Here is a 9,416-nt window from a genome sequence, read left to right on the forward strand (position 1 = left end):
TGATAACTTACACTTAAGTAAACTGGAAAATCTGGATGAAATGGATAAATTCATAAAAGTGTATAGCCAACCAAAATTGAACCAAGAAGATATTAAACCCCTAAATAGTTTTATTACATGCAATGAAATTGCAGCAGTAATAAAGATTCTCCCTACAAGGAAGAGCCCAGAACCTGATGGAATCACAGCCAAATTTTACCAAACCTTTAAGGAAGAACTAACACCAATACTCCTCAAACTTTTCCAGGAAATAGAAAGGGAAAAAACACTAGCAAACTCATTCTATGAAGCCAGCCTTACACTCATTCCAAAACCCAATAGACATGATCAGAAAAGAGAATTACAGACCAATGTCTTTAAGGAATACAGATGCAAAGAGTCTCAACAAAATACTGGCAAACAAAATTCAACAAGATGACAAAAAGATCATACACCATGACCAAGTCAATTTCATTCTAAGAATGCAAGGATGGTTCAACATACGTAAATCCATAAACACAATACAGCACATAAACAGACACAAGGACAAATACCACATGATCCTCTCAATAGATGCAGATAAAGCCTTTGACAAAATCCAACACCCTTTCATGATAAAAGCTTGATGAAACTAGGAATAGAGGCAATTTTGCTCAACAGAATAAAGGCTATATATACAAACCTAGAGCCAACATCATACTAAATGGAGAACAACTGAAAACATTTCCATTAAAGTCAGGAACAAGACAGGTCTGTCTGCTTTCTCCACTCCTATTCAATATAGTTTTGGAATTCCTAGCCAGAGCAATAAGAAAAGAGCAAAAATAAAAGGATCCAAACAGAGAAGGGAGAAGTCAAACGATCTCTATTTGCAGTTGACGTGATCCTATACCAAACAGACTCCAAAAACTCTACCAAAAAACCTATTTTAAAAATCATAAACTTAGCAAAGTGGCAGGAAACAAAATTAGCACACAGAAACCAGTAACTTTTCTATATACCAACAATGCACAGACTGAAAAAGAAATCAGGGAAACAATCCCATTCACAATAGCCTCAAAAACAATAAAGTACCTTGGAATAAATTTAACAAAAGAAACCAAAGACCTTTTTTGAAATCTATAAACCACTGAAGAGAAGGAACAAAAGACATCGGAAGATGGAAAGACCTTCTATGCTCATGGATGAGTACAATCAACATTGTGAAAACGCCCATACTACCAAAAGCAATCTACATATTCATTGCAATCCCTATGAAAATTCCAATGAAATTCTGCACAGAAATAGAAAAGGCAATCATGAAATACGTATGGAAACAATAGACCTTGTATAGCCAAAGCAATTCTGAGCAAAAAGTTCAATGCTGGAGGCATCACAATACCCAACTTCAAACTATAGCATACAGCCATAGCAATAAAAACAGCATGGCATTGGCACAAAACAGACATAAAGACCAATGGATCAGAATAAAAGATCCAGGCATAAACCCACGCATCTATAGCCAGCTGATCTTTGACAAAGGAGCCCAAAACACACAATGGAGAAAAAACAGCCTCTTCAACAAATGCTGCTGGGAAACTGGATATGCACATGTAGAAGACTGAAATGGGATCACTGTCTTTCACCCTGTACCAAAAGCAATTCAAAGTGGATCAAGACCTTTATATAAGGCCTGAAACTCTGAAACAACTCCAAGAAGCAGTAGGAAATATACTAGAACAGATAGGTAAGAGAAAGACTTTCTAAACAGAACTCAAAAGGCTCAGCATTAAGAGAAACAATGAACAAACAAGACTGTATCAAACTAAAGAGCTTCTGCACAGCAAAGGAAACAGTCACTGGACTCAAGAGACATCCACAGAATGGGAGAAAATCTTTGCCAGCTACTCATTCAATAAGGGACTAATATCCAAAATCTACAGGAAACTCAAAAAACACAGTCCCGAAGAATCAACACCCCAGTGAAGAAATAGGCACATGAATTAAACAGGGAATTCTCAAAGGAAGAGGTACAAATGGCCAGTAAATACATGAAGAAGTGTTCAAATACCCTGGTTATAAAAGAGATGCAAATCAAACAACACTTACATTTCATCTTACCCCAGTTAGAATGGCCATAATCAAGGGGAATAACAACAACAAATGCTGGCAAGGATGTGGTAAAACAGGAACCCTTCTACAATGCTGGGAATGTAAATGATTACAACCACTATGAAAAGCAGTATGGAGATTCCTCAAAAAACAAGAGATAGACCTGCCATACGATCCAGTGACACCACTCTTGGGCATCTACCCAAAAGTATGTAAAACAGGATACAGTAGAGACACCTGTACACCAACATTCATCGCAGCACTACTCACAATAGCCAAGCTCTGGAAACAACCCAGACACCCTACAATTGATGATGGATCAAGAAAATGTGGTATATACACACAATGGAGTGTTACTCAGTCACATAATGACATTTTGTTTGAAGGTAAATGGATGGGATACAATTGGAGTACATCATGTTAAGTGAAGTAAGCCAGGATCAGAAACACAACAGCTACATGTTTTCTCTCACAGAAGGCAGATCCAAAGACAAACATATACACAAAAACAAGCATGACCATATACAAACTCAGATGTAGACCATATTTGTAGCAGTGGAACTTCTGTATTGAACTTAGGGGAAAAGAGAATGATAGAGCATCAGTAATATCACATAAAAAATCATTTTTAATTTAAAAATTAACATAGAATCTTTAATGCAAACATCACAAAGAGAGAAACAGAAAAGGTATTTAATAAAAAAATGTAAGTGATGTTTTTCAAATAATCATTTCTGCATTGTCACCAGGCAACAACTATTTCACAGTAAAGGGTGAAAATGACTGTGATACAGATACCCAGGTAGAAATAAATATATACTTAAAAAAAACTCAAGAGTGAACAATGTAAGTCTAACGTCATAAAGCAGTCTTGCATATAACTATTGAGTAGGCATCTGTTACTTTCAGATGAGTTCGATTTGGGGGATGAATCAAGGTCATAAATGATGTAGCTTTTCCTTGATTCTGTAAGTCTCATTAGTACATACCATTCTTGTAGAATATCAGTGAATGAAAATATTTAGACCATCCAATGACAATTTTTATAAATAAGAAAGCAATGTTTCACCCCACGAAAGATTCAGAAATCTACAAAACTCAGAATGTTGAGTTCAGTATAGGACCCAGGGTTTTTGATTCTTTTGATTTTCTTTCAACCAATCCCATGCTGGTTAATTTGTTAAGTCCACTGAGTGAAAAGGAGTGTAACTAAACCTCAGTACAACTTCAGAACTGACCCTGTCAGCTATTTTTTCATTGTGTGCAGCTGCTTAAATGTATTATCTCCAGCAAAAAAAGCAATGTAAGTAATTGCATAGCATAAAAGTAAATGTTAAATTATAATTAAATTATTCTGCAAGCCTATCACACTAAGTTTATGGCCATCTCATCATATTGCAGCCACACACAGAACAACAATTAGAGAGAAAGAAATGTTCTAAATTCAGAGCTCGACTTTCTGAGAACTTGTCTCCTTGAAGGCATCGCCTAACGTTGTTTACGTCGTTACTTTTCATTTTAGCTTTCCAACTGTCAGCTTTTCTTTTATATGTACATTTATTGTGATCCTTTCTCCTTCAGCAAACACCAAACACTTGGAGATTCCAAATTAAACACCCCTTAGTTCAACTTAACACAGAAAGGTCCTAATTTATTATTCAAATTTTACACAGTGCTTTTCCTTCTCTCGGATTTTCCCAAACATGTATTAGCTTTTCCTGAGAAGTATCTTGTGAAGGTCATTTTCAGCAGGTTTATTTGGCAGACAAGAATACAGACCTTAATTGAAAAACAAAATATTTTCACTGAGGTGGCAGAATAAGGTTAGGTAGGAGTCCAGAATAAAAAGCCAAGGTCATATTAGCACACTTAGTTTCTCCTTCTTTTTTCTCATCCATCTAATTTTTAATACAGAAACATAACTTATTGCCTTTGCAAACTCTTTGTTCTCCCATGTGTTAGAGAAACAACTTTCCACAGGGGCCAACACTGCTATTATACCTGTATAAATATCTACAAGGTACAAATGCTGTTTGAATACAACTCTTAACAAAATCGTGGTCATGTCAGTTACCTAAAAGTAGGGGTGTGTGCGTGTGTGTGAGGGGTGTGTGCGTGTGTGTGTGTGTGTGTGTGTACATGTATGTACACATGTATGCAAGTAAAAGGAATAACTTATTCAAATATATTCCTTCAGTAATTCTGGAGAGTCTTCTTTGTGACAGGTACAAAATTATGTTCTGTGACACTAAGGTAAATAACACTTTAAGAATATATCCGAATAAAAAATGTATAATCATAAAAAAAGGAGTGCCTTGGGCTACAGCATGAGGCCCTGAGTTCAAACTGCCAGGGGGAAAAAGGTGCTTTTACAGGGCAGGTGTTTTTAATAAAGTTACCAATGTTTAAATAAAGAAGCTAAAACCTGGGCTGGCAGAGTTTCTTAAGTGTGAAACCCTGACTTCAAACCCCAATACTACCCAAAAAAAAGAAGTTAAAAATATGTCAGGGAAACAAAAGATACAACGACAAGCAGATAGGTAATGCCTCAGTGATACTAAGATGAACACAGAAGGGCAGGCTTTGTGGGTTAAAACAGAGTGGATCAGCAGAGAGTCCACTTCTCCACCTGGCTCTCTCTTCCCCACTGTGGACTGGACAATGCAAAGTCCACAGTATAGAAGTCCACAGGATAGAAGAGCAGTGTGAGGTGTGCCCTCCGCCCAGCTGAATGCTAATGACAAGATTCTGCCTGTTCTCCCACTTCATCACCAAGCACAGGAAGAGCAGGTGACTACATCGTCCACAACTCTGAAAATCATGAAGGAAACGCTCAAAGCAAGTGCTAGAGGTATGACACATATAATGCCAGACCCACAGTAATTGCTTAATAAATGTGAACCATTTTTAGTTGTTATTGATATGTCAACTAATTGCGCAAAGCTATTTTCAAATGTGCTTTGTGCTGCCATCTTGATCAAATGAGTAGAGAGAGGATAATGAAGAAAACAACTAGAAATTGTTTGCATTAGTGCTTTAAGTGGAAATAAAACATGAGATAGAAGCTATTGTTTATATCCCTCTATTGTTTTCTTCGTTATGCTAGACTCATGAGCACCTGGTGTTCTGTTTACAACATCTTACAACAAGATTGGTAAGTTGGTAGATTTAACTTCATTTTACACTTAAGGAAAATAAGGCTCAAAGAAGTTTAATGTTGCAATAGGTAGTAAACGGTGGCACTAGAACTCAATCCATCCTCTGATCTTCAATCTTACTGTTTTTATACAATCTCTTCTGAAAAAATGGCATGGCCATGGTTTAATTCAATACAGAGTTCCCATTATGTGCCAGGCACTGTGTATAAAGCACTCCAAGAAGAATAGAGGACCTTCAGATATGTGTCTGAGCTGATATGTTTAAAATCACAGAGGGAGAGGAACAGATAAGAAACAACTATAAAGCAGGAATGTATAGAGGGGACCCTTGGCAAGAGCACTCCACCCATGAAGAGGTGAAGAGGTGAAGCAAGAGTGTCAACTGGAGTGATGAGTTCAAGGTGGTGAGTGCGGTAGGGAGAGGCAAGGATTTGCATGCAAGTTCAGAACACAATAGGGAGTGACTAAGTCTCCACCACAGGACAGGACTGCCGTGTGGACAGAGATGCAGGTCACACAAAGGCTTGAGCGCCATGACAAAAAGTGAGGTCTTAAACCCATTTAGGATGTGGAGTCCATGGCTCATTTTTCAGGAAGGCAGTGGAGTAATCAGACATAATTTACAAAAAAATTAGTAAAGCCATATTTTTAAGTGACAGTTATATCTTCTTTGCCTGAATGTGGCTTTCATAGATGCCTTTAAGCGCTTATAAATAACTAATAGATGAACAGTAAGATATGGTCAAGGCAGTGGAAATGCTGTGACTTAAGCCATTTTCAAAGCTAAACAGACTCGGCTTGACAAGATGTTCTGGTGAGGCTGACTGTGGAAAGCCATCTGTTTAGTGACTGTGGAGGAGGTTTTAACGACAAACGTGCATTTAGCACTCAGTTGGAATTCCGTACCGGGTTACTGCCCACGGCTTTCTACTGGTAAGCAAAGATTTACAACAGGAACGGCAGTTCAGGTGGTTGACACACGGCCATTCACTGACCCTCCTGATGCTGGTTCCCTTCCAAGAAAGGGGAAAGTGCCATTTTGACAATTCCCGACTTGTGTATTCCCAAATTCCTCACCTAACACCTGACCTTCATCAGATCACCTTGCCTACTAATACACGGAGAAAAAAAGACGTTCTTCCCTATGAGTCTCCCTAACTTCCTTCCTTCCCCCAATTTACCCTTTTTGTTACGCTTGAAGGAAGAGATAACCCTGTCTTTTGGATCAGTCTGGGTCTAGTTTCTTCAGTTTTATTCTCTTTCCATCCCTTACTTTTTGAGGACCTTACTAAACAAACTTCCCCTCTTTCTTCTGTCTTCTGGCTTGATTTCCCTCTAAAGACTATTGATAATATATGCAAGTGTTCTTACCTTATCTATCAAAAAGTTTTCTTTAAAAAATGCAGAAATATTGACTGCAATCTAATTCATGATGATACCTGAATTACAAGAAGAAAGGGAAGTGACAGAGATGAAGGAAGACAATTGTGTCCTTGATTTCATACCTTAGTATTACTCCTACCTCTCATTTGCCTTTCCAACTTTGAGCATCTTAACTATGATCTAAACATTCACCTGCAGTTGTTCCTTCTTCCACCCTGGCCATTCATCCATTCTACCAAGATCTATACTCCCTCACCACAGTTACTTCTCTTGCAAAGATGATTGCAGATTGTTCATTCAGTGGACCTTTTTGAACATTTCTAAACTTGATATAACTGCTTCCTTTTTCTTGAGCTACTTCCTTTTTCTTAAATCTCTCTCCTCTTATGATTACTAAAGAAAAACATAGACAAATTGGACCTCATCAAAATTAGAAATTTTTACGCATCAAAAAAAAGTACTCGCCAGGCACCAACAGCTCACACCTATAATCCTAACAACTCAGAAGGCAGAGATCAGGAAGACCATGGTTTGAAGACAGCCCAGACAAATAGTTTGAGAGACCCTATCTTGAAAAACCCTTCACAAAAATAGGGCTGGTGGAGTTGCTCAAAGTGAAGGCCCTGAGATCAAGCCCCATTACCCTCCCCCCAAAATACTATTTATCTGGGCACAGTGGTTCATGCTTTTAGTCCCAGGATTCAGGAGACTGAGGCAGTAGGATTGTGAGTTTGAGGCCAGTTTGGGCTACATAGTAAGACCCCCGACTCAAAAAAGAAAAAAAAGACAATATTACCCACGTAGTTACAGCCATCTAATTGTCAACAAAGGTGCCTAGAATATACACTAGAGAAAAGACACCTCTTCAACAAGTGATGCTAGGAAAACTGGATATCCACATGTAGAAGACTAAAACTCAATCACTGTTTTTCATCCTGTACCAAAATCAAATGAAAATGGATCAAACACCTGAAACTTTGAAACTACTAGAGGGAAACACAGGGGGATCACTTCAAGATACAGAAATAGGCAATGACTTTCTGAATAGGACTGCAGTAAGCCAGGAAAAATAACAAGAACTGACAAATGGGATTGCATCAAATTAAAATGCTTCTGTGCAGCAAAGGAAACAATTACTACAATGAAGAGACAGCCTACAGAATGGGGGAAAATCTTCACCAGCTACTCATCTGTTTGAGGATTCATATTCAGAATATTTAAAAAACTTTAAAAAGTTTTGATAGAGGTTGAATAATATTGAAACACACCACACCAGTGTAAGAACAAGATACAATAAAATACACTGAAAACTGCTGAACAATGCAGAGTAGGAGGAAAGGGAAAGGAAGAGTAATGGAGGAGGTTATTCTGATTAAAGTACAATATAATTACAGGCAAAATACCAAGGTAAGACCACACTGAACAATGAAGGACAGGAATGTAAAACAGGTCAAGCTAAGGGCTGGACACTAGTGGAAGGGGCAGTGTGAATGGAGAGGGTAATGGAGGGTAATGATCAATGGACTTTCTGTACATGAATGATTAGTAAACAGTGAAACCTGTTTCAACCTGAAACAGTTGAAGCCATTTTAAGAAGGAGCATGGGAGAAGAGGGAGAATAGTGGAGGGATGAACCAAACTGGGGTACAAGGCATGTATATGTGGAAATGTCACAACAAAACCCCCTGTATAACTATCATAAGCTCATAAAAATGCTTTTAAATTCACTAAATAAAAATTATAAGCTGAAAAATAAAATGAATAATCCAGTCAATAAATGGGCAAAGGGACTGAACAGACAGGTCTTGAAGGAAGAGGTACAAATGGCTGAAAAAATATTCAACCTATTTAGCCATCAAGAAAAGGCAAATCAAAACTACACTGAGATTGCATCTCACCCTAGTCAGAATGGCGATCACCAAGAAAATGAGCAAGAGCATATACTGGTGAGGATGGAGGGGAAGGGGCCTTACCCACTGGTGATGGGAATGTAAACTGGTCCAGCCACTGTAGAAATCAGTACGGAGGTTCCTCAAAGAAAACTGAAGTGCCATATGACCTACCACTCCTGGGATATACCCAAAGGAACTGAAGTCACCTCACCACAGAGATACATGGACACCCTTGTCCATCACAACATGATTCACGATCACTAAGTCATGGAGTCACCTAGATATCCCTGGAGAAGATGCTGGGGAAGCCTGCTACCCATACCCACAAATGTCCACAGGCACATACACACACACGTGTGCACACACTCATCACCAAGAAAAACCTGCTCTCTGTCCAGAGCAGCAGTAATGGGAGCCCAGTGCAGACCGGAGAACTCACACCCTGCCTTACAGTGCAGGCCCCAGCTGCAGACTTACACTGCAGGAGCAACAAAGCCTTCGGCCACCCCAGGGTCCAGTTCACTCCTAGACACCAGCAGGTGCTGGATCCACCACAGAGGCTGTGTAAGCAGCTCCTGGCACCTGTCAAGCCCCCTCTTAGTGTCACAAGGGCAGCCAGCCCCAACCCCAGCCCCATTCCCTTCTTCACTGTAAACTGCAGCCCAGTGACATCCAGCCTGTTTTTCCCCACAGATGCCATCAGCAGAGAGTAAAGGGAGGAACCCCAGAAGGACCCCCAGAATGAATATAACATGATGTTGGAGCTCAAACTGGGGGTCTGACACACATAGTAACTTTAGTTCTACTAGCTAGAAAGCAAACTAGACCCAACACAGACATTCTGAACAGATGAACAGCAAAACAAACTCGGTATATCTGTACTATGAAATACTACTCAGCAATAAAAAAAGAA

The sequence above is a fragment of the Castor canadensis genome, chromosome 17, assembly GCF_047511655.1.
Source record: "Castor canadensis chromosome 17, mCasCan1.hap1v2, whole genome shotgun sequence".
Taxonomy (NCBI): Eukaryota; Metazoa; Chordata; class Mammalia; order Rodentia; family Castoridae; genus Castor; species Castor canadensis.